The sequence below is a fragment of the Peromyscus californicus genome, unplaced genomic scaffold, assembly GCF_007827085.1.
Source record: "Peromyscus californicus insignis strain IS unplaced genomic scaffold, ASM782708v3 Scaffold_7__1_contigs__length_154581171, whole genome shotgun sequence".
NCBI classification, from domain to species: Eukaryota; Metazoa; Chordata; class Mammalia; order Rodentia; family Cricetidae; genus Peromyscus; species Peromyscus californicus.
Genome location: NW_026294595.1, coordinates 56833796 through 56861209, shown reverse-complemented (window position 1 = coordinate 56861209; position 27414 = coordinate 56833796). Strand labels below are relative to the sequence as shown.

At 38.6% G+C, this 27414-nt stretch overlaps 1 long non-coding RNA gene across 14 annotated transcripts in view; it reads left to right on the top strand.

Moving 5' to 3' along the window:
- LOC128102443 (uncharacterized) overlaps positions 1-27414 on the top strand; it is a 140128-nt gene that overhangs the window by 97597 nt on the left and 15117 nt on the right. For 2 of the 14 annotated variants that reach the window (XR_008215412.1, XR_008215403.1), the window contains one exon: positions 10149-10336. The exons of the other annotated variants lie outside the window; for them this stretch is intronic. This is a non-coding gene — a long non-coding RNA (uncharacterized LOC128102443). The remainder of the gene's footprint in view (positions 1-10148; positions 10337-27414) is intronic. 14 annotated transcript variants of the gene reach the window in all.

The following is a 27414-nucleotide window of genomic DNA, read 5'->3' as shown; positions in this document are numbered from 1 at the left end:
AAACATATTCAAGATTCAGCCATGAAGCAAATTTGGAGGGCAAGAATAGCCAACAGTGTAGGTTTGTGCTTTCTGAATGGGGAGCTAGCCAGGGAAGACACAGCAGTCGCTACCACAGATATAACCTGCCAAATTTGAGCACCAAGGTCGGAGTGAAGGGCTGATGGCTTTCTGATCCTTCCTAAAGCTTTAGCGTTAGGAATTTGTTCTCTGTGTCTTTCCTTCCATCTCCGGGAAGGTCTCAGCATACATGCCCTATCATTCCTTTATGACAGGAAGACATGTATGGTTGGCTGGCTAAACCTGGGTTGTTCTCTTCTCCAAGCCTTAACCCTTTCCTAAGGATGCAAACACCACTTTATGTCATGATGATTAGTTTGTAGTTAACTTAGTGTGGCCTGAAATTTTTGTTATTTTTATGTTTTAATTATATTCAAGCTATCAACATCTTCAGAGAAAAGATGGCAGAAAAAAAGTACTTTCTAATTGTAAGCATACTTTGTCATCTCAATGTTCCACAGAGAATTTACACATTTATGAATCATACAATCTAGCCAGGCCAAGACATCATTCATGGGGTAAAAATGAAAACTGTCAAGTTTATTACGAAGCACAGCTGCTTGGGAAATTATTGTTGTTTTAGGTTTTGCTTTCCCTTTCTAAGCAAGAAGGGATAGTCTGTCAAATGAGACCATTTATAGCTTCAAATTTCTCCAAGTCACCCCATAGTTACTAAGTTAAAAATGGTTGCCTATTCTTAATAACACATAATATCCCTCCATCCTGCTAGCACACTGCTTTGTTATTAGGAATGCCATTTGAGTTTGAGCTAGGAAGAAGTCCAATGTCAAATGAAAAGGGTTTCTCCTTTTCATGAATTAGCCTTTCTTTAACCACAGCATCAAAAAAGTGAGGACACTGCTAATCTCCCAACTCTTCCCCAGGCTGGCACCAAATGGCCTCAAGTGAAGCACTGGATGCCTTTGTCTCTGAGTGACTCACACTGCTGAGAGCCAGTTTTATGGGTTTGAAACTCAGCTCAGCTTCACTGCCTCCTTTGTGTTTTCACATAGCACAGCAAGGTTCAAACAAACTCAGAAGTTGTATTTAAATCATACAACTTGTTACTGCTTACACTCCAAAGATGTACCTCCCTGTTCAGTGCATCTAACATATACTGCTATGATATTGCTTTTCCATCAAAAAGGCAACTTTGGCATACTTCTGGGAATTTATGACATAACCCAAAAGTAATAGTAATCCTCCAAATAAACAGTGGCTTGTTTTCTTAATTTAAGGGAATACATAAGCTCATGATCAAAACATCTCCTTTAACAGTGCTTGAAGGCTGGTAATATTTAGCAAAGTTCAATTAACCACATTTTAGTCTTAATGTTTTAGAAGATATTTATGGACCTGAGAAAAATAGCAAAAAAAAAAAGTTTACATTAAAACTCTGATTAAAATAAAGTGACTAAAGTCCATGTTATTTTCTCAAACAAGGTAAATCATCTCTTCCCTTATTAGAAAATATTTTAGCCTCAGACAGAATTGTCAAATGATCTTGAGAACAAGGTCTTCTTGAAGACATTTTCCTTGTGTATTTGATAAAATCATGTTTCATTAGTATCCAAGCAATGCAAAGACAGCACTCTGCCAATCTTTTTATTTCTTAGATCAAAATCAATTTTGACTGAAGAGCCATAAAGATAAGCACTCTCGACTTGCTAAGCCGTTGTCACAAGCAGAGGACTAGCCAACCCAAACAGGTCATATGACCCATGCAAGAAACAGGTTTTTTTTCCACCCTTCCTTATGGGTAAAAATGGTTACTTCTATTTGTGTCTTAAAATAAACACTGAATATTAATTACTTGAAATATTAATTATAAGTTAATTACTGATAGCAGTTGTCAAATTCTTATATTTGAGACTCTGATAGTAATTTGGTTTCTGCTCAAGAATTTGAAATTATACATTCAGTATTTTCAAGGTATAGCTTATTAAAATTTAAAATGTCTAAATTTACCACAAGAGTCCATTTTAAAAAGTTAAATTTTATCAAAAAAGAAAAAGATATTTTAGAATACTTAACCTGCCATGAAAAATAAACAAATTTTATCCGAGTTTAGGTGTTTGTCAATTCTATAGCAAGTTGCTTATGTCCTTTGAGTCTTCGTGTCCACATATAAGAAATGGGTTACCTTTCAGAATGTTTTCAGACAGATTATGTAGAAAACATATGAAGAGCAAGTCAAACATACCTGATAGAGATTAGGCACTCAAATAGCTAATGAAACCCTCCAACTGTATACTTTAAGTATTGCTGTTAATGAAAACTTGCCTCTGCATTGTTGATGTTCCCCAACTCTATAAGTTCCTTTCTAAAATATAAATGCTTCTAGAAATACCATAGTTCAGACAGGAAGGCTAGAACAAGGTCAGGATTAGCAACATAACTCTCAAGGGTTCTCAGGAATGAGAAGATAGTGCCCATAAGTCCCAGGAAGATGTGTGTTGCTGTTACCAGTTAGGTAGGTCTACTGGGGAAAAAAGAGTTCACTCAATTAGATCCTTCCTCATGCTCCAGCTTCCTTGCCCCAGCTGGGTTCAGTGATCTAAGTCAACCATGGAGTATCAAGGGCAGTTTAAGATTAAACAGATGCACTAACGAGAAAAAAAATAATGTGAGATGACAACAATTGAGTTACTGAAGTCCTGCAAAACAGGATGTTCTTTCCACACCACCTCTTCCTCTCATTCACTGAGGCCGACAAGTTACAGTGCTTTGGTGCTTGGCAGTTTGTCATCCCTGAAGGAACTTGGCATGTCAGCGAGGTGGAGGTGTGCATTGAAATTACTTTTCTTTTTCACAGGGGTTTCCAGAGTGATGGCAGAGAACACACAAGTCTTTTTTATAAAAAATAAAACAAGAGTTTTTGAAAAGGCCTAGCTATCTAAGAAAAAGAAGCCAACATTAGTAGGAATTAGTATTATAGATGTATAAAGGTTTGTTATGATCTCTAATTCTTAAGGAAACTTAAGTAGATAGCACTGGGGCAAAATTTATATGGGACAGAAAGCTCTAGCAGTTATACATCAAATATTGGAACTTAAATGACTTAACTTACATGTCAACATACAGTCAACACTATACTGTACAGTCAACAACATTGCTGAGTAGCAATTGTCTGTGTGATACCATGAAAGCAATATGGTATTTACTAACACAAGAATGGTCTGATTTTCAAGTCTAGTTAAATGATGGAGACAGATAACCTCAAATTTTATGTTTTGGTGTAGCACTAAACCATTTGTGGACATGGCATTATAAAATCACCAACAAAGAGTGATATTGCTTTGGGAGTTTTGATGACAAATTCCTAACACATAAAATACTAGGCCTGAGCTTTAAAAGAATTAGTAGTTACTGATAAACAGAAAAGAAAAGTCAATCTAAGAATATGAGATCACACTGAAAAAAGAAAAGGCTTAGAGGTATAATGAACAATAAGCAATTTTGCAAGAAACTTAGAATACAGCAGAGTATTGGGAAAAACACAATGTGATGCAGTTTTTGGAGAATCCTTTGCTTACTAAGCATCTTAAATGCTACTAGAGAGGGTAGGTGGTGAAAGCATTCAAGAGAATCATGCAGGCAAGCAGCATGAGTCACATTTACATTTTAGTTGGATCTTTCAGATTACATTCTGGAGTGAAGATCTGAAAGAAAAGACTAGAGGGAGAAAGATCAGTTTAGAACCACTACATCAATCCCAGCAAGACATGAAAGACTAGGTGTAAGGTAGTAGCTGTAGAAGTGGAGAAAAGAAAATAATTTAAGAAGTGTTCACCAGAAAATCTAGACGGTCAAGATAAATAAGCTAAGGAATGTAAAATGGACATTTGATGAAGTTCAAAATGAAAGTCTAATGAAATCAATAAAGGAAGAGAATATTAAGAGACAATGAAAAGGAAAAGATGAAAATTTAACATAGCCAGGGACATTTGAGAAACCAGTGAGCTATCTAGGCGACAATGACTAATAGGAAAGAATGGAAATTTGGAAATCTAAAGCTTGAAAGTTGATACCAGTCAGATGGTAGATAGGTGAGTGATACAGATGATAGATAGATAGATAGATAGATAGATAGATAGATAGATAGATAGATAGATAGATGTGGTGGTATTGTGTTCTCCAAAATATTGTGTACCCTAATAAACTTATCTGGGGTCAGAGAACAGAACAGCCACTTGATATAGAGGCCAGAAAATGGTGGCACACACACCTTTAATCCTATCACTTGGGAGGCAGAGATCCATCCAGATCTCTGTGAGTTTAAAGCCACACTGGAAACATCCAGGCATGGTGACTCATGCTTTAATCCCAAGAAGTGAGCCTTTAATCCCAGGAAGTGAGGGCAGAAACCAGAAAGGTATATAAGGCATGAAAACCAGGAACTAACTGGTTAAGTTTTTAGGCTGTTAGCAGCAGTTCAGCTGAGATTTATTCTGGATGAGGACTCAGAGGCTACCAGTCTGAGGAAGCAGGATCAGCTGAAGAACTGGAAAGGTGAGGAAGCTGTAGCTTGTTCTGTCTCTCTGATCTTCCAGTGTTCACCCCAATACTTGGCTCCGGGTTGTTTTTGAGATTCGTGCTACAGGTAGATGGTAGATATATAGATAGATAGATAGATAGATAGATAGATAGATAGATAGATAGATAGATAAATGGTAGGTTAATAGATCCAGAAAGAGAAATAGCAAGAAAGGAATCATTTGCAAGTAGTTATTGCCCCAATAGAAAGGAACTTATCTTAATCCACTTGGACTTTTGTGATAAAGTACCATAACTGGGTAGCTTATCAACACCAGAAATTCATTGCAACTGGAAATTGAAAGGTTAACATGACAGAAAACATGGAGTCTGGTCGAGGTCTATCATAGACCTTCTGTCTGTCTTCCATTAGTGAAAGCAGCAAGGTAGCTTTCGGGTTGTGTTAAGCACAGTCAGGAGGACTCCACTACAAAGGCCTCACCTCCCAATACCTCTCTACTCAGGATCACTTTTAGCACATACATTTTAACAATGTGGAACCCTTCAGCCTATCCTTAACAGGAGCATCCAGAATCAGAAGAACACCATGTAGAGGCATATCTGAAGGAAATGTTGCTTTTACATTGTAGGTGGAAAAGGTTTCATGCAAAACATAGTCAGGATAGTGCAGGGAGAGTTGGAGGGATGTAGCTTTGCTAATATCAAGAAGAGCTTCAGAAAAGTAAAAGTAATCAAAAGCACAAAATACAGCAAAGGCCCAGAAAGATAAAGACTGAAAACTGAATTTCACTAGCTTTCAGTTGATAAGGCATTGGCAAACTTGGGGGAAACTGAGGCATCAGATTGATGGAAGAGAAAGTCAGGAGGACATTAGAAGAAGCAAGTAGAGCAACTCTTCTTTACAGAACTATTAATGTAGGATCATACTGCAAGGAAACAAGGTGTAGAGGGAGTGCTTACTCATGGGTAGTTATAGAAGGGATTGACTTGGACACATTTATAATAAGGGAACATAGTAGGATGTGTTCTTAGATGTATAATATCAAATGTGTTACAGATTAATAAAACTAACACTTTGTTGACATTCACTTGAAAACCTACTTCCTTCCATACCAAATCTTTCAACTGTGACTAGCAAGCTTCAGTTTGGACTGATTGTGTTTTTCCTGACTTACCAGCCAACATTTCTGTTGGCACCAATAAGCTATGAACACAAGCAACATAATGGTAAAGGAAAAAGGAGCGGGGAGACAAGGGCCTGAAAATTTCGGACTGTATAATGCTAATCATTTTCTGAAGGGGTCCAGGTTGGCCCATAAGACTCTGAGTGTCAAAGCCAAGTTGGCTGTGGATCCTTGGAATGCATCCAAACTGCAATCTCACATGCTAAGCAGCAAAACTTTAAAAAGTCAGATGTTCTCCAGACCCAGCGTGGTCCAGTTTAAGGGTTGTTATTTCCCATCCTGTCTGTAAATAATGGCACAAAAGCAGACTCTTAATGACCTTATTTCCCAGCAGAAGGCGACACCTACCAATTATTGCTCAGCCTCATACCTTTGGGTGGCATCGCTCCTTGGTGAACACCCAGAAGTGGTGAAATCAAGAGCGTCTGACAACACTCCTGGGTGTACGGTGCTGCCTGGGGCTGGTCTGGCAGCTTTGCCCAGTTTCAGGTAGCAGATGCCTCCTGATGATTACCATGCTGGGAATGCCAGCACACAGTCAATACAGAGTGGAGCATCCCTGCTACTCATGTTGTTGCACATGTCCTGCCTGTGGAAGGAAAAGAGCAACACTGAAGACATCTTGCTTTTGGGTCCTGAGACTTGAAATCCATATAAACATAAATATATACAAATAAATATATCCATTATAATTTTAGAAGCTACCTTAAATACTTTTGTGGAAAATACAGGATATCCAGAAAAAAATTTTAAATGTCACAGAAATCTTGAGAAATTTGTTGATAATGCAGAATTAGTAAACTGAAGAGCACATGAGGCTGAAATGGTTACTTTTTCCCACTAGTTTCAAGACATATATAACAGTGCCTTTTCTTAATGATAAGATTAAGTATTCAAGACAGATCATTAGAGATTTATTTAGACTGGACAGCCAAATGTGTATCTGTTAGCACGGAGACACCAGTTAACTCCTTACACATCCCTCACCTGTCCTAACTTCAGTCCAGCTCTGATACATTATTTCAGCTCACATCCAGGCTCCTTCTGAAGACATATTATAAGAGGCTGCCCAGCTACTGTTCAGCATACCTTACACAGCTTGAAACTGATATGATGACCAGGGAGTTGTGATGTGGCTATAAATCAGTCAGGTCTGTTTATGTTAGATCTTCAAGGCAATGAAGGAAAGACTTAAGGTTAGCCTTCTAAGTAGCATTTGAGCTAGTTCTGGGATGCTGAGATATATGACCAAGTTGAAATGGATGCTACATCCCCTAGGTTTTTGAGCTGGTGGTTCTTTAACTGATGATGGCAGCTGAGATCTTAATAGGTTTTGAAATACCAGACACTGGGAAAAGCTTCTAAAACTCATTCCTAATTCCTAAGGAGTTATTTAACATGCTTTGTGTGTTTAGCATTAGAGTTACTCTGATTTAAAAAAAAGCCAGGAAATACTAGTTTCACAGTAAATGTGTGTGTGTGTGTGTGTGTGTGTGTGTGTGTGTGTGTGTGTGTGTGTGTGTGTGTGTGTAATGCTGGTTATCAAGTCTGTGGCTCTGTACATGTGCATCAAATGCTCTACCACTGAGCTATAAATACACTGTATCCTCTATGTTCATTTTTACTCAAAGTCCTCACATCAATCAACAAGTAGTAGCTGAGTATAAAGAAAACAAACAGTAAACACAAACAAAACCAAAAACCCACAAAACAAAAACAATGGTTGGTCACTAGCCAAACAAGAAGCAGGAGCCCTGGCTTCCTCGGAATAGATTAACTCTCTTTTTCAAAATAAAAGACTTGAACCTAAAATTCACAACATTAGTAGTACTAGGGATGGCTCACTGGGTACAGTGCTTGCACAAGCATGAGGACTTGAGTTTGGATCCCCAGCAGCCATACACAACCTATATGGCTGTGTCTGCCTGTGATCTTAGTACTTTAGAGGTGGACAGAGGTAGATGGATTCTGATGCCTCACTGGCCAGATTTGTTCTAGATTCATTGATAGACTTTATCTTAAAATATAAGGCTAAGAAATTATTGAGGAAGTATCCTAATACTATATAAACCTTTGGCCTCCACAAGCACCACATGTTGGGTGTGTGTGTGTGTGTGTGTACACACACACACACACACACTCAAAACACTTAATTTAAATTTTAAATATGATCTAAAGTATCAAAAGTAAACTATCCTTTCAAATACTATGTGTTGTAGAATAATCTTTTTGTATACTGTGAAGATGTGTCTCTTGGATTGGTTTAATAAAAAGCTGAATGGCCAATAGCTAGGCAGTATTTTCTTTTGGGACAGAGAGGATGCTGGGAAGAATCATGAGGAGATGCCATGAGACACAGAGTAAGCAGGACACGCAGGAGGAGAGGCAACAAGCCACAAGCCATATGGCAGGACATAACTTAATAGAAATGAGTTAATTTAAGTTATAAGAGCTATTTAGAAACAAACCTAAGCTATTGACCAAGCATTCCTAATTAGTAAGTCATCTCTGTGTTGTGATTTGTGAGCTGGCTGGCAGGACAGAGAAGGACTCCATACAACTATGAAAGTAAGTTTTTTTTTTTTAGAAACCATAGCACATTTTTCTGTTTCTAGCATCTAATCATCATACATAGATTACAACAACTATATATTGGTACTAGTGAGTCATTGAGTTAGCTGTTAAAACATCTTTACATTTTAAAACTCAGATTGAACTGTGATTGCATAAATTAATACTGTGCTATGCTGCATACATTCTATGTAGCAATGTCCCACTGCTTATAGCCAGTATGCTAAAGAATTAATTAGCCTTGTATCACACATGTGCCACACACAGAGAGAGCTACCTACAACATGCTATAGACTTGCCATTGTCAAATCATCCTCAGCAATATCTGTCTCTTCTAGAATGAATGCCCCTGCACCTTCTATTTCATGCCACTATCCCAGTGTTCCCTTCTGACCACCGCCACCACGTATTCCTTGACACCTTTCTACCTGACATGTTTATGAGTCTAAGTCATGAATGTAATACTCCTGATCAAGAAAATGGGGCTGGTATGGGACAGACTATGTAGCTGGTTGGATATAGGGTAGGTTTTCTGAACACTCAGAGCAAATATAATAATATATAACAGAAAGAAAAACCTAATCTTTGTTCACACTATTGTTTCCAAAAATGTGAAATTCTTCTATGCTGCCAAACCATACAATGACTAGCCAGAAAAACCAATAAAACGTGACAGATCTTGTGGGACTAGGTAACAATGAAAGCTTAAAGGCCTCTTGCCATCACCCACCTAGACCTGTTATTAAAGGCCAGGACAATCAGAGCATTGAAGGTCTTTGTTTGTTTGTTTTAAGAGAACTCCTTTATTATTTGAAAAATATTATATGATATTCCTTCATACTGAAAATTGAAAGCCGAAATAAAAAGTCCTTTAGGGCTTGCCTCAACAATCCAATTATTTGATATTTATGTATAAAGCATTTTTTTCCTACAAGGAAAACTGGGTAAGGCATGAAGAAGCAGGAAGCCTGCAACAATCCTGCAACTGTTCATTTAAAACTGAGAGATTTAGATTCCAAGCACAAAAATGTCTCTATAACTGAAAGACAACCTGATGGCTTCTGGAGCATAAAAAGATAGGTTTATGTTGTTGCCTACGAACCATAGATAGAGGGAAGCTTTACATTATACATAATGGCATTCTGGGCTTGCCTTCTCATGGAACCTAGGACAGGTAATAAAACTCTAATAGTCCTTAATTATCACATCCCCTAAATGGAGATGTTTGATATTCTGCTAGAGATTCACTAGATAGCCAGTTGGAAAGGAAAGGTGTCCTTATATATCTTTTACAGACAGGAAGCCAATGGCCCATTTCTAAATGCTTTGCCTCTTTCTGAGTGGGCCTAGCTTCTCGACACAATCAGAAGGTGAAGTCAGTATCAGTTGAATACTAAAGTCAATATAAGCACTTTCCCAATAGAGCAGCATCTGTGGATTTCTCTGCAGGCCTCCTCCAGTCCAGAACCCAGCCTCAGACAGCATAAGCATATAAATAGTATAAGATATTATTCTTATACTGTAGTATATTATTAGATATCATTATTATTACTATTATTTGTTATTCAGGTTTAATGGCCTTAATGGCTGTAATTGGAATAATAAAGCCACCTCTGGCTTAAAGTACTGATTCCTAACTCTCCTACTTTTTCACTAGAGGGAAGGGATAGGGGAGATGGAACTGAGCTTAACTAACAAAATTATCACTCTGTTTTATCCTTTAGAAAGGAAAATTTTTCTTAACTGGTCACATGCAAATGTATAGGTCTAGCTAGCCTCAGACCTCCCTTCTACCCTCAAATTAGCACTATGTCTCTCTCTTCTTCCTGTCTCGAGATCCTTCAGCTCTGTAGTAGGATGGCAGCAACAGCGTCTATCAGCAGAATCATTGAGAAGTTTGAGATAACTGAATGCTTGGTTCAAGAAACATGAGCAGCAGCTCAACACAGTGAGAAAGACCATTCCATTTCCTGTTCATTATGTTGTGGACATTGCTGACGAAAGAGGATGGAAGTTGTTTACAGGTACTTAGTGTGGTTTTTCACCTTGGATAGAACGTTCTAGGGCATTGAGGCCAATGAAAAAGAAATAGAGTGGGGCAAAGGAAAAGTTAAAATGCTCGAAAGCACCCCTTAAAAAGGTTCAGACTAAAACTTTGCCTCCAGGAATCTCACAAGTGAGAGAGACCTTAATGACAGTTGCAAATTAACTCTTGCATCATTCCAGAAACTGAATTGTCTCTGCTCTAATCTAGTAATCATTGAAAATGAGGGGGCTGGTGCTCAACTGCTCATGTGTTTGTCTATTGAAACCCACACCTGTGAAAGCACTCCTATCTGGAAAACTAATGACTTGCATACATAAGGCTTGTACTGTTCACAGTCAAGGAAGCACTTGAAAAGAAACTTGGCATATGAGGGCATATGGAACCACCTTCACTTGGCCATTCACTCTGGTGGTTCTATTAAAGGCAGCTCTATTTGCACACTTCCCTTTGTAACATCTCCCCCTGGGCAATATTATTATAACTCTGTCAAAATGCTTCCTGCTAATTGCTGTTCATTTTCAATTAATATCTACTATGTCTCATCCAGACTTTCCTTTCTTCTAGAACTACCCTCACCCTGGCACTGATTACTAAACCCAGAGCCTCTGGTATGCTAGCCAGGTGCTCTACCACTGAGCTATATTCTGAGGCCTTCTAGGATATCTTGCTAAATCCTTTGCCACCCTGTGTGCTAGATTTTATAATTACTCTGCTAGGTTAAACCCTGCCTGCTACAGGACAAGCTGTGTCATCCACTGCAAATCCCAGAGGTTAGCAGGTCCTTAGCTGAGGACCACATGCACCATGCACCAGCTTCCTCCTTCACTGTGAATCCAGCCCCACAATCTTTGAATATCACCTACACTGTCCTTTTGCCTCACATTCACTACCCTTCCCACCCCTACCCACCACCTAGCCCCTACATATACTCTGTTCTCTTTCCCCACACCCTCACCCACTTTTTTCTGCTTTCCCCTGGGTGGATGATGAGTTACAAGTGTGAATGCTTGGGGCTGGTACTACAAGGCATCCAGTTTGCTCCACTTGGAGTCAGGTAACTAACAGATATATATATATATATATATATATATATATATATATATATATATACATATGGTCTCAAAGAGGCCTATATATGTGCTCTCCTCCCATGAGGAGACTTGGGTATCTTCTACTCCCTAGAGCCTTGACATTCTAAGGAGATGTGATGCACATGTGGCTTTGGTAGTCCAGGCCTGTAGCCCTATGTGACATGCACTCTAGCCCCACCTTTTTAAGGGTGTTTCTCACTAAGATCAGGCCCTAGTTCTTTTCTGGGTGGCTCTAAGCAAACTGTAACCACAAAGCTGCTTGGTTTTTGCAGGAAAACAACATGCAGTCCCTACAGAAGGGAGCTAGCCTGTCAATGACTCATCTGTAAGAGCTGTCAAGGGCCTTGGCTCTCTCTTTTGCCTTTGTCCATTGCCTCTAAGGGATAATACAGCCATTCTCTTCCTTATGAAGTCAAGGCTCTACTTCCTGCCATCTCTTTTTCATCAAGCTACACTTGATACACACTGAACTTTCTCCTCTGACCACCAAGTTCCTGATAGCCAAAATAAGATGTGCAAAGTGATATAGGAAAGCAATTTTCTATGCATTAAAACATGAGAAATAAGATAATTATATGCCTATTACTTTGACTATTTTCAGTACTCCCACACAGGTTTCTAAGAAAGAATCGTCCATCATGTGGTAGAGCTTCCCATTACTTTAACAAATGCCATGCCCAAAACCCTTTCAGCAGCAATCACCTTCATGTTATCAATAATTTTTGATATAAAGGAAATTATTTTGCTTTAAGACTTTGGTTAAGGCACACAATAAAAGGAGTTAAAACAGGGCAAACATCACTCTTACTCTTTTCAAGCTTCCTTTCTAGCTTTCCTGTAAACTTTGCTCTTCTTAGCTTACGAATGCTAGATCAAAAGCTTGCCAGCCTGAAAAGGCTCCTAATCCACCTCCTGATCTTCCTCTGGCTGTGTCAGAACACCATCCCCAGGGAACCTCAGCACTGCCCTTTACCACCCAGCCTACAGGCAAACCAGTTGTTGAGGGCACAGCAGAAAAGGGAGACAGGGGTGTAATTGCCCTGCCTAAAGGTAGGCAGACAAGAGATTGTGTTGCAGTGATTTTTTTTCTTAATCATTTACATAATTGCAGTACTCCTTTGATTTGCTTTTCCAGTAGAAAATTGGCTCCTAGCCCTGCAAATTGCTTTTATGAAAATCTGAAAATGAAGAAGTAAAAAGCATGTTGCTCCAATTAGCTTAAAACCCAACTGAATCTGCTGTTGGCCTAAAAGAGAGCTGTCTGAAGAAAAAGAAAGCAATGCCTATCATTTTAGAATTGGGCTCTAAAAGGAACAAGAACGGTTTGCTGTCCTCTTTCTAGCTGAGACAGCAAGGAGGCCTGAACATTCTCATTCAAGGTCAATGCTTGGGTTGTCCTCTTGTGACGATTGTGAAACAGACTGGAGTGGGGGGAGATGGTGAAAGACTAGAGGAATATAATTCCATTGCTGTTATGCAATCAGCTCCTGTCCACCCACTGAAGGTTGGGAGGGAACAGAAAGGCAGCACTTACCTCTACCAGGGAAAGGCAAGAGCTTCCTGTAAGACAGGCGTGTAGATATTGGCTGAGGAACATGCATTCTGTTGTGTGTTGGTGGTTGCTCAATTTGTTTACATGGTAACTCCCTTATTTATTCGTCTGCTCTTTGTTCTCCAGTGAAGATAGATGATCCAGCAGAGCAAATCTTTGTTTCTTATGAGCTCACCCTCTCCTGCTGTCTGTGCCACACCTGTAATTATAATTATGGCCCACTGCTCAGGGATGCCGCAATCCCTTCCTGCTGAAACCCATCTCGAGTTCACACAGCGAGTCACTATGCAGAGAGAAAATGCCTAAGTCGATGGAATCTGCTTCATTAGTACCTTCACTGGTTCTGCTGGCTGCAGTTAACCTTCTAAGAAGATGCGTGTGGCCAACATTTTTCAGAAGCATGGACACATCCCTGCATTTTCAAATAACTATGACGTTAGTAACCACAACTGGGACACACTGGGCAAGCATAATGAGGCTAGGCATTTTGAAAGTTAGTTGATACCGAGATAAAGGAACCGCTGATGTATTACAGGTATGCCATACAAGGAGAGATATTGGGTAGTCACCAGAAGTAAATTAGCACAAGATGGTCACAAAAATCATTACAAATTGACTTTATTTTGACAAAATCTTTCTTACATGTCTTAACACTAACAGATTCTATGATGCTAAAATAATTCAGCATTGAAAGTAGTCTACTCCTGAGATATAAACAGCCTGATGGTTTTACAAATTCACTGTCATCTTGATGAAAAAACAACACAGAACTTTGCTGTTTCAATTATAATGAGACAGATATGCAACTTTGTTCCCAAGTTAATGGAGATTCTTTATTTTCTAATGAGGCATAGCTTCTCTTTGCTAGGGTGTTTTTTGTTTTGGGTTTTTGGTTTTGTTTTTATACACAGGTTAAGAAAGGCATTGTGATCATTGGATTTATAGATAGCTTATGATGTGACCTTTTTGTTGTTCTAGTCTCAAAAGGGAAATATTGGGTTTTTAATCTACAGAAAACAGACAAGGTTTCCCCTCCTCCAACAAATTTTCCTTTCTAGAATCTGAGCCCAAATATGACAGCCTTCAATTGCTCTATTGTGTTTAGTTTAGACAAAGGATTTAGTCAAGTGTGCTAGCATATCTGCTTTTTATCCTGCATCAAAGCATGAGAGTTTTCTCTGGTGTATCAAATAAAGCACATCACAGGAACATTGTAGAGATAAGTTTGAGTGAACAAAAACAAACTTTTCTTTAGGTTCTTTTGCAAACTAGAGTGATCAGCACAATTTTGTTTTTCTTTAGAAAGGCCAGTCCTTTTCATTCAACAATGAATTCCATTGGATTTTAGGCTAATTGCAGCAACATGTCTCACTTCTTGACTTCCAGATTCTTACAAAAGCAATTCATAAGGGCTTTCATTAAAAACAAAATAGAAACAGATAAGAAACCTAATTAAAACAAATAACAAGAATTAATGCAATTTATCAACTGACATCTATTATGTTAATAAAAAGCCTTGTGGCTAGAATGAGCAGGTTGCATAAAACATATATTCATGACAAGACAGGTGCTTTTGAAGCAAAACTGGCAAGTTCCTGGGGGAAAATCATAGAGTTTGAATTTACTATCAATGCTGCCTCCTACAGTGGTTCTCTGCCTGTTTACTGGGTGGGTAACATCAGTACCACAGCATCAGGACCACATACTAGAAATGCATTTTTCTCAGGCCATGATCCAGACCTTCCTGTTCAGAAGCCTTGGTGTGACAGACTTGCCTTCTTGTTTCAATAATTGAGAGGATTCTGTTACCCACTGAAGTTCAAGAACCATTGGCTTACCTAACCTACCTCCAGGTTTGCTTACTGTAAATTATTCTCCACAGTTTCCAGAATGCCTTTTTAAAATACTGATTTTCTATATAACTCTTTTCAGGTTCCCCACTGCTGTGGAGTTGAGATTTTCACACTCTGTAGATGTTTATATTCCACTTTCCCTACTCAGGCTTGCCCTCCCCACACAAGTGTAGACACTCTCAGCTCAATACCTGCAAAACTCCAGTCATCATTAGCTCCTTGAAGATCTGCAAGTGACAGATCTTTTTCTCCCTAGGGTCTAGGTGTTATCTACTCTTGGAACACCCCTTTCTCTTTCTTCCGATCACTCCCTGTGCTTGTGTTTATCTGGACAACTTATTAGGAACTTTCTCCTTTCATACTCATCTCCAGAAGCATTGCCTGAATGCCTTTCCCCACGCCTTCCTCTCTCAGCCAGGTCCCTTTTCCAAATGTTGCCACAGAAAACCATGTACACTTTCATTGCAACCCACACCACCCAGTTGAACCTAAGCAATAACTAATAACTTGCCCCTACACCCACTAAGTCATAAGAATCAAGATAGAGTAAACTATCACCTATATCCTTGATAGTCAAAGTTCTACCAAAGGTTTGGATCATAACAAGCAGTTTCTGAGCCTCTATATAGTGACTGACTGACTCACTGACTGAACAAATGTATGAATGAGTTTTTTTTTTTGAACCACAGTTATAGATGAACAGAGTGAATCCTGATGGGAAAAATGATCTGTCCAATCTTTGTAGAGATTAATACCCTGTTTCCCTGTTTCTTGATCCAATATTCTTAATATTAGATCATATTGGTTTTCAGACCCAAGGAAAAATTAACCCACATTTCTTAGCTGTTTTTGCTATATTGAGAAAAATGGGACTTAGGGATCCCCTTGGCTTCAATTTGTAACACTTTAACCAATATGATTTTGATTTTTATGAGATGCCTAAAGAAAGGTGGTGGTTCTGTCCAAAACAGTGACGTTCTACTTAGTACAATCCCTCCATGTCTTCTTGCTGTGTGACCCATCTATTGGCTGCAGGACACAGGAGTACTCAGATCATGGCTTGATGCCACTGTTTTGTTGACTGCAGAGATTTCATGAAATAGCTAACCCAGTGTCCTGGAATAGAAAAGTCATAAGGGTAGGAATGTGGGCTTTCTTTGTCTAAAAAGTATGGGGAGAAATGTTTCCTAGCTCATGGAACCAGTGTAAGAACTAAACATAAGTGGTCTTTGAGGAGCACTTAGGATAATATCAGGTAAACAGTGATTGATAAACACGGGCAAAAATAAACCTAGCAAGATAATAAGATACTGAGTGAGTTACTGAACATTTTCAACATAGGAGAGGCAAAAAATAATAACAGGATCAAAATGCAAATTCATATTTTACACTAAGATTTTATTAATGCTTGCCACTTATTATTTGTGTTACTATTAGTTTTAACTGGCAATAGGGTTACTCTGCTACATTTTAGATTCCAAAAATCCAACATTAATATAATGATGCACTTCTGTAACTCATTCACTAAAAGCAAAATATTTGAACATTTTAAAATTCCCTTTGCAAAGACTAAGAACATTATTGCCATTGTGGATTGCAAATACCTGGAAGATTTTATAGTGCATACATGCTGTACACAGGCTCCAGTGTGAAAATGCAGCAGACATTTCCAATTCAGACTCAGACTCCTTGCTTATTTAATTTGTGGTCAGCTCTTAATCATCCTCTCTACCCTTTGGAATGATTCAGCATTGAGTCTCCTATGTGGTCAGTGGGAGTACTTTGTTTGCCCAGTCAGGCTTTGTGAGACAGAGGGAAGAAGAAATAGTCCTATAATGAAGAATGGCAGTGAATGAATTTTAACTGTCCTGAGATGATAAGGTTATTTTAAGTAGTTAAAAAGGCTTATGTGGGCACGGGCAGGCACAGAAGCTGGCCTGTCCTGGCCCCCACTCCACCCTCTAGCCTCATTGCCCCACCCCCAACCCCTGCTCCACCTCTCAAGTGCTACCACAAAAAGCAATGTGTGATGGAGAGGTGGGAAAGGCAGAGGAGAAGAGCAGTGCATCAGCTGTGGAGAGATGCAGAACTGGAGACTTGATGGCGGTGCCAGGTGTGAGAGAGGGCTGAGGTCAACAGTGGAGCAAGGGCCCTTGGACATGAACATGACTTCAGGCAGCAGCACAGACCACAGACATCAGTCTTTGGTGGTAAGGGCAGTGGGGTTGGCGGTGTGCTGTGCAGCAGCCTAGAACTTACACAGACACAGACTCAACCCTCCAATATGCTGCCAGGCCATAGAATCGCTGAGGCTCTGGACAATGACAGAGGCCTAAGATGAGGAACCATTCTCTTTCTGGATTGGACTTCTTTGAAGGACCACAATCCTCCTTCCTCTGTGTTTTCACTTCCCATTTCACTCCTAACTAAACTGTCAGCACCTCACCTAGGTAATGATACTTATAGGATGATGATGATGATGATGATGATGATGATGATGATGAAGCTCAGTCACAGGCATATTGTGTGATGCACACACTGCATGCTTTAGAAGGTTAAACTGTCAGTGGTGATGTCCTCTGTATTGATGCAGATACAGAGATGACCTGCAGAGATTCCAACTTGTGTAACAGGGGGTTTTGTGAAGGACTGGCAAAACAAACAAAAAAAAACAAAAACAAAAACAAAAACAAACCATGAAATTAAAAGTAAACTAATGAGCCTCTTCAAATAGCAAAGAAAAACAATACAACCAAAACAGACTTGTTCATTTTATCCTAGAACTTGAGCAAAGAACAACAATACAACCAAATCAGACTTGTTCATTCCATCCTCGAACTTGATTACTAATGAGTCCTCTTGGTTCCTGAAATAGGTGGTCCTAATAAAACCAAAGGAGGCATAGAATTTTAAACTTTTGCAACAAATTCTTCTGCAGGGCTTTACTGCCTGGAAATGAAAATCATTCAGAAGGACTTGGATATGCTATACTCAGTGGATCATGTTAAATTATCTTTCTATGACCAACTTCCATGCTGTTTCCAGAGTCAAGTTATAAATTACCTTTCTTCTATCAGCTCCAGGAATACAGGCAGCCTTTCATTTTTATTTCATACATCTGTTTGGACATTTACACACTGGGAGCCCAAAGTTATGGAGAAGGAAAGTGTTGTTTCAGCTGGGATAGCAGAAGACTGGAGAATAAGCACCCAAGTGTGTGATCTAAGCTATTGCCATTGCACATCTGTAGAAGCAATTCCACCTGCCCCATTATGTCAGAATGCCACATGCCTTACTTCCTCCCTCTGAAAGTCAAGACTAATGTGGTACTTAGTTGCATTCTCTGAAGTAGAGCCTCTATTCTGTGGTAGAGGGAAGACTGCAAAATGACACAACACTTCAATTAAAAAAAAATCCTAGCCTAGACCTCTAGTCTGCCAGGAATTATAAGAGACAGCAGTGTCACTGATGACATACCCACAGGTATCACCATGTGTGATCTATGGTGTGTTTCCTATCTTATATGCACTTACATTCAAATACCCCATGCCAGAGAATGATTGGGGATCACTTTTTAACCATAGCCTTTAAAGCAGTGCTTCTTATATACGGACTTAAAGGAAAACATGGGTATACATTCAGGAAGTTAGGTGAAGTGTGAGCTTCAATTTCCTTCCTTATTCCCAGTTAAACTGGAAAAATATGTTCTTGTGAATATACAAGTAGAGAATTAGGACTAGACTTGTGAACCTGGTTGCTATTTTAAATGACAATTTTATTTCTACTTCAGAAATGTATTAGTTGTAATTTCTCTCTTTGACAGTCTCAAGGTTGACTTAGGTTTTCAAAGATACAAATATCTCATTAGATTTGCATTTTCTTCCATTGGAATGAATCTGTTGCAGTTTTGGGAGACTGGGAAATTGAGGGTGGGAATAGATTAGTAGGTACACAGAAAGAATCAGTCATCAAACAGTGAAAACCCAAAGAATAAAACAGACACAGGCAAGAACTGTAGGCTTTCATGCATTTATTTAGTGACTTTTCTCCAAAGAGCTAAGATAAAGTCATGACTACATTTATTTGAAAGAAACAAAACTCTCATCCAAACAGGTAATTCTTATCCTCCTTAGAATTGAACAATTAAATGTGTTTTCTTGAGCACATGTATTTAACTGGGAGAACTATAACATTTTTTTTGTATAGAGAAAATTGCAAAATATAACAAAAACATTTATAGCATGTGCCCAGCCAGGCAAAAGGGTCCCTCCTACTCAGAAAAAAAAAGTCACCCCTTCAAATGAAACAGGATCCATGCCAGGGCCAACAGATTAGCACTATATCTACTAAGATAACAGACTCTGTATGGCAGCTCCCTATTTCTGCTTCCACAGAGTTCCTTCCACGGAGGCCTAAACAGCAATGTAAATCTACCCCAGAAGCAGGCCGAGGCTTCAGAGACTTCAAGAAAATTTAGCCTTTGACTTCAGTGTCACTGTGTAGGCAAGCTGACAGTGTGTGTATGTGATCAGTATTTCTGAGTACAAGTAGAGAGATGAGGAAAGATAGCTGTTTTAAAGAACAGCTGAAATTTTTATAGAGGTTCTTAAAGTCTCGTTAGACCAGTGGTTCTCAACGTGTGAGTCATGACCCCCCACAGGGGTCACATATCAGATATTCTGTATATCAGATATGTACATTATGATTCATAACAATAGCAAAATTACAGCTGTTAAATAGCAATGAAAATAATTTTATGGTTGGGGGGTCACCACATCATAAGAAACTGTATTAAAGGGTCCCAACATTAGGGAGGTTGAGAACCACTGCATTAGACCATAATTCTGATTTTGAATATTTGTTTTGCAAATACATTGGGCAAGGAAGCTTATACCAGGCATCCTCGATAAACATGATGGGATCTGCCAGTCTCCTTATACCATATGCAGCATACCAAGGAGCTCCCTGACTTCACCTTAACATTGACACAGTGATTTCAGCACGAGGGAAAGAGGCCTTGTTAGCACCTTGTCCAGTGCTCCTGAAGTTCATTTCCAGGAGTGGGTCATCTTTCTTCGGATCCTCTTCTCTCTTCTGGCCCCAGGTTACCTTCCATTGTCTTAGAAGTTGTTTGCTTACCGTCTTTACCTGCCTGCTGGTGTGGGCATGCTGGAGTTCTGTTGCATGAGAGTTGCCTCATCAAGTCTTTATGCCTGCACTTTCAGAGCTGGTGCTACCTTAAGGAGAAACAGAATGCGTGTTTAAGCATTAGAACTAGATCTTACCTGTTTGGTTTCTTTCCTGGTTTTTAAGAACAATTGGTTCTCAGATAATTTTATCAGCTGTAACACATGGTTAAATGGAATGTGTTCATTTACCTTTGTTTTTTGTATTCAATCCCTTCTCAAGTAGAGTGTTTCTTAGCATTGAATTTAACCTTTACAGGTTACAAGGTTTGGTCTTTGAGAATTTCCAACCCACCTACACTATAAACTCTCTAAACTGATTGGATCTTGACTCTGTCAGTTTTTGCAGTGCTGGCTTTGATAATCTGAGATATTAACCACCAAAGTGAATATGGTAGGGGTGTGATTACAACAGTTCTATCAAGTTACATTTCAAGGAGGAGAGAAGAAAAGTCCAAGTTGCAAGCTCTTAGTGGACAAAAGCATGTCTGCACTGATAAGATGGGGGAAGCCCTAAGCTCCCAGTCTCTGGTCAGCAAGTGATAGAGAAGCCACAGACTCCACTAACACACAACAAAGACACATGACTGCTGTTGCTGATGCGCCTTTCAGAGAAGGGGCTTTTCTCTTTTTTTAGTCAGAAATGCCAATGAATGAAACTTCATATCTTACCATATGACCCCATAGAAGAAGGCTATTATTTCATATTTATTCTGTTGTTCACCCATTTTAAACTCCGGATGTCCTCCTCTTCATCAGCACTAAGGTCTCCAATAGTGGAACCAGCCTGTGAAGTTTTCCTGAATGTAGGAGCAGGTTACCACCTAAAGCATCCTGTCTGAAATGGGTTCCAATCTCAGACAAATATTTCCAGAAGCACCTTCATCTTTGAATGTAAACACTTCTTATTTTAATCCCTTCAATTCCTAAGCATAAAGTGGGATGATCTTTAGTAATCTGACAGAAGTGTGATGTATATACAAAATGTTCTAAGGAGTGGTCAATTTCTGGAGGTATATGTGAAACCAGCTCTAAGGGAGGAAAATTCCAGAAACACCAAGTACTCAGGGGCTCAGGCTCTTCTGGACTCTGGCAGTAATTGTCATCACAGTGATACCCAAGCTGCATAAAAACTCACAGATGTCAACACTCACATATCTAATGAGCATCAACTGGGTGTTCGCAGTACCCTGATACAGAATGTAGTCCCTGTCTTGACGTTGCTAGGTTACTGCTGGCACATAAATAGATAAGCATTCACATCTGACTAGAGCAGTGACTAGAACAGGGGTCATCAGCACAGAGAAAATGGATGCTCTCTTAGTCAAGTTTCTCTAAAGAAGAGGCTTAACCCAGCGTGGAACAGTGAGTCTGAGTTGGTCACGGGGAGGAGGGAGAGGGCAGAGGGTGTTCCCAGCAGAGCAGAACAGTCTGTACAAAGGTGGAGGAGCACAAAAGGCTTGGTAACTTTGAGACATGAAAAGTCATTAAGGATAGCAGGAGTGTGCTGGCACCAGGGAGTGGCAAGGCAAATAAGGCTGGAGCTGAAGGTAGGATGGAGGGTCATTAAAGATGGGTTAAAGAGATGGAAGGATGTGCTGTATATTCATGATTGGATAAGGAAGACTTTGTGATATAAAGCTGTCAGTTATCCTCAAGTTAAACCATGAATACATTGAAACCATAGCTCAAGCTTTTGTTGTTTGTTTAGATTTCATTTGGAACTTGATAAATAGATCCTGAAATTTAAGTGAGAAATTAATGAACACTTAGAGGTCACAAGTAAAAGACTCTGTGTGTTGAGTTTATTACATAAAGTTATAGAAATTAAGACCACAATATTCACACAGGGATGGACACCAGGTTGATGACATGAATGATATGGCTGTTCATGGAGCCTATACTCTGTGACTTCAGTTCCTTTGTGTTCCTCATCTAGAATAGCATCTACCAGTGAGGAGTCACCACATAAAGCAGCAATGTCTGTTACTCCACTTCCATCACTGTCCTTATTCCTTTTCTTTACCTTACTTTCTTCATAGCAACTTAATCTTTTACTATGCATGTCTGTCTACAATGTAAACCACACACAGAGAGACAAACACACACACAAAGAGACTTGTTTGCTGATGTGTCCTCAGGGTATGAAATGCTGCCTGGTATACAGTAAGTACTCAGTTTTAACAAGTAAATGATACCACAGTGTGCAATATTCATAAGTGATATGACTAAGTATGTCTCACGTGTGATCAAGCTGCCATTATAAAATAATAAAGAAAAGATGAATTATTCAATGAAGACATTGTTTCCCTTATAGGAGTCCCCCTCTCTTCAATTTGCCTATCATTGAAAGATTTATTCTAATGTATCATCCTATAGTTCTCTGAATATTAAGAAGATGCATTGTAGAAAAGTGATCGTTATCCAGATAAACTAAAAAAAAATAGATTTCTTCCTTATATCAACTCTAAATGGATTAAAACTTTAAAAGTGAAAGTTTAGTCTTAAGAAATAGAGAAATTCTCTTAAAGCTTTCAGATAAAGACCACTTTCTTAAGATAAGAAAGAAATAGTACAAGTCATGATGGAATGGTAGCTATATCAAAATAACAAGGGTCTTGTTAGGGCTGAGAAAGAAGCTCAGTAGTGAAGCTCAGGCTAGCTCCCATGGGAGCCTGGATTGGATCCCTAGTACCACAAGGCAAAATGAAAAACAAAGCCAAAATGTGCCCATTCATAATATATGCCACAAAAGCGGGAGATACAGTAGCATACTTGAAAAAGATATAAATAACAGAGGATTAGAATCTAGCATATTTAATGAAAATCTTTAAACCAAGAGAAAAAGACATGTGAGCACGAGACAGTGGGAAAGAGCTAAGTAGGCTCATTGGAGATCAAAAACTTGCTATTTAAACCACAATGAAATACCATGTTTAGTATTCAGTTTTGCCAAGACTTTTAAAAGTTGGGAAATATGAAGTGTTGGCAAGGCTGAGCAGCCACACTCTCATCCACTGCTTGTGGCTGGATAATTGTAAAGCGGCTATGGAACAAATAACCTCTGGCTCAGCAATTTCATCCTTGGGTACAAAGCCTGGAGAAGCTGCCACAGTTGTGCAGCTAGAGACATATACAGGTTAGAAGAGCTTGTCCACAACAATGAAGTGCTGGACCTATGCAGATGGTTATTAACCATGCAGTGAATGGGTGAGTTTCACTAGGTAAAATGTCTTGGGCAGAGATGACTCACAGGACACAAGTCCATGCAGAGGAAACAAATCACAGAGAGCAGCACGTGAATCCACTTAGGTGAAGTTCAAATCCAGGCACATTTGAACTATAATTTCTCTAGAGATGCAGAGAAGTAATCATGAAAGGCAATGAACTGTTGAAAGAAAATGAATGAAGGAACTCAGCCGTTAATCTCATTGTTTCCCCTGGCTATGGGAATTCATCGGCCATAAGGACAACTTCTCATTTATCTGTTGCTGAGAGCTAACCTTTTTTGTTTGTGAATGCTTAAAAAATTAAAACTAAATTCTCTTCTTGGGTAGAATTCATTTTCATAACAAATATGTACAAACAACAACAAGTTTCAAAATGTGATTAATTTAAAAAGTGATTTAATTGTGTTTTCTTTTTAATTGGCAAGCCCTCCTCCACAGTGTGGCAAAAGCTGCATTCATTCTTTACAACTAAACTTTCCAACTAGGGTGGGAATTTTCCTCCCAGGTGTATGTACTCAATTAATTCATGGTCCTGATGTCTAGAGTTCAAAATGACTTTGCTCCCCCTCAAAGTTGTAATTGTGTAACATTTGCTCATAAAGGAAATTGATGTGATCATGTCTGGCTTAGCAGGAAATTAAGCAGATAAGTGGTTAGACCATTCATTACCCTCAAATCTTAGTGGACCAGGCACTCAGTACTGTCCTCCATGTCCTGGTTTACTCTACGCTCTATAGATTCTGGATTTCACATTAATACCTTTTAACTAAAGATAGCATTTCACTATGGGGCCCAGGCTGACATCCTCAATCTCCCAAGTGCTGGAATTATTTGATGTCATTATCATAAATTATTTTCATATCTTCAAATGTTAAAAATACTAAGATAATTGTTATAACAGTTTAGTAATAAACAAAAACATGTTTCACAAAGCTTGGAATGGAAACATGTAAACTTTCACTGATTAGATGCTATTAAAAATCTATAGCCAGGAACTTTCAAATAATAGCAATAATAACCAAGAGCACAAAATGTATATATTAAGAACTACAAATCTGTAGCCATAGAACAAATTCATAGCCACCATAGAAGGATGTCTTCTCCTCTGTCATTACTTGAAAAGAGAAATATTTTCCATTCATTAATTCACTAAAGTCATTACTGAAACTGTGTAACATTCAGGGAATGTAAAGTTCCTGCCTTTAAGTTGTATAATAGTGTAGTTTGGCCAGGCAGTGGTGGAGCATGCCTTTAATCCCAGCACTGAGGAGGCAGAGGCAGGTGGATCTCTGTGAGTTCGAGGCCAGACTGGGCTACAGAGTGAGTTCCAGGAAAGGCGCAAAGCTACACAGAGAAACCCTGTCTTGAAAAACAAAACAAACAAACAAACAAACAAAACAAAGAAAAAATAGTGTAGTTGAGTCATTCATACATCAGTGGATATTAATATAAATATAAATCAGTATTATAATCTACTGTGTCTTCTCCCTTAGTGTGTACTTACTATATACAAACTTGGGGAATTGAAACTGTTGCTCTGGATGTACACCAAAGACTTTTAAAGGTCTTTGGAGTGTAAAATTGTACAATAGTGTGAACTCCAAATAAGCTGGTTTTATTTTCTCTTTACCACTGCCTGGCTGTGAGGTTATAATAAGGATTTTTTTTTCTGGATCTCAGTTTCCTTATCTCTTGAGTTGCTTCTATTCCAATATTCTATGTTAAATTCTTGTGTATACTTTACTCTCAACCAAAAGCCATTCTATTTAGAGTTGTGTTGTTACTAGTTGGTGTGGGAACAGCAATAGTATGAAACATCAGCAGATTCTCCCTCATTCAGCTAAATCCCTGAATCTTGTGTGGAGTATATACTGCACAAAGTTCTAAAAGATTAAGGGAGGAAAGGAAGAAAGGAGCTAGCCTCAACTCAATGGAACTACTGACGTTCAGAAGTTGACCAAAAGTTTGTAATTTTCACTTCAATTAATTTTTACAGAAAATTTTGCATGTGAGTTTTAAATTATCTGATTTTCCTTAGAATTTTTTTCACCCTTTGCCTGTTCAAACATGCTGTCCAATTTCAGCCTAGTATTTTGGAAAACTGGATTTTTTAAGCAGTTGGAAGAAGCTGACTAGAGAATGAGTATTTATTTTCCAGATCAGCATGGATCAGCTAATGAACAGGCCTTTTCTCATGCTCAAAACAACATCAAGACTGTTCACTCCTCACCATGAGTCTCTTAGCTCATTGCAAGATGATAATAATAATACTGGCCTGTTTTGAGGAGGAAAAAGCTTATGTAACCATAAGACTACAGATCACATCAGTGAACCTGAAGAGAGCTAACCTCTACTCAGTGTGAAGTACTTGCTTACTTACTTCCTTTGAGGGGGAGCTTCTGGAAATAAAATAGTGTCTATTAAAGATATGTTTACTTTTTTCCCTTCTACAGTTTCAAAGTTTCCTATGCTAGTCTTCCTTTTTTTAAGTTTCTTAAGGAGTTTTAGAAGAAAGATCAGTGATGTGATGGAGTATCTACCTGGTAGAGCACCATTTACCTCAATAATTTTCATGATTCATCAGCTGAAATAATAGCAAGGAGGTGCGTTTAAACTTCAAAGGCAGGAGCTCTGTGGATACAAATTTAACAGGATCTTTTTGGCTAGATGAGAGGTTTTTAAAAAAGTTTCTAAAATCGAATGCATTTAAAAGGCATTATTACAAAGTTAATGATATTATATCAACTAAAATCTAATAATTATAAATATATCTAGTCTTGATAATACATATATATATAAAGAAAGAGTCATAAAGCCAAAATACTTCCCTTTCCCTGCAGGTTTGACTGACCATGGCTACTCATTTTAACATCTGTTAAGGTCATTTGCTTTATGAAATAATAAATTATGAAATAGCAGGTCATAAAAAAGTGATGACTGCCTGTATGTTGTACACCATATGGCCTTATTCACCATTACTATAGGAAATGCCACATGCTTGGTAAACAATAGGCATAAATGGCATGTGTTCGCAGGAGTGGCTGTGATCTAGCAATGAAAGCTCAAAGTCCTAGAATGATAAATTTTGGCCCCACTCGGATGAGGCTAATATCATTAGCCATTTATTGCAAAGGAACTAAATCTTTTCAAATTAAACTCATGATGGATTTTAATCACTTGGCTAATGTTGGTAAATGATTATGCCCCCAAGCTATTACGATAATGATCATTATTAGCAAGAATCTGTTTTACAATGTTTCTAATGCTCAAAATTAATCCAGAAGTCAAGAGCCATTAAATCATTTCACCTGCAGCAGAATTTTAAAAACCTGAGCATATTTCACGCTACTGCTATTTAAAAAGAAAAGCTAAGAAGGCGATGGAAAAATACAAAAGAAAATCAAGCTATTAACTACAGCGCCACCAAGTGACCAACCTCACAATTCCCTGTAAAACCCAAATAGCAATACATAAATGAAAATGCTATGTGGGAATAAGAGACTATAGCAAGAATCTCAGAATGGATGCTTGGAATGAACTACAGTGAGTCTCATAAGTGCAAGAGGTCTACTTCCCGCTCTCCTGAATTACAGTGCTTATGTGAGATGCCTCAGGACTAACCCTACAGGTCCCCAGAGAGCTTCCAATTGTCAGAACTGGAAACAAAGGTGAAGATAAGATCATTTAAACAGTAAGTGGGTGAGTGCCTGGGTGATATGAAAGCCTTGGCCATTACTTATGACATTATATGATGTCATCACAAAGTATGAATAGGTATCAGATTTAGAATGTATAAAATCTTAGAATAACTAACATTGATTTTTCACACCACTTCCCAGGCCAGAAATCCTATCAGTCAAGAATATTTGCTGTCAAATCTAAATCTAAATCTATCTATCATCTATCTCTCTATCTGTCTATCTATCCATCCACCCATCCATCTATCACTTTATTATCTGCCTATAGTTTATAACAATACATGATTTTTAAAAGTGGAAAATTAAAGCATTTTATAATTCTATAAAAATAACTTACTAATACTCTCACTAGCAATGTTTAAACCGTTAACTTTTCCATTTGTTTATCCAGTGTATCAGGAGTTGCAACTGTTCTAAGCATAGTGCTAACGTCTGAGAGTGGCAA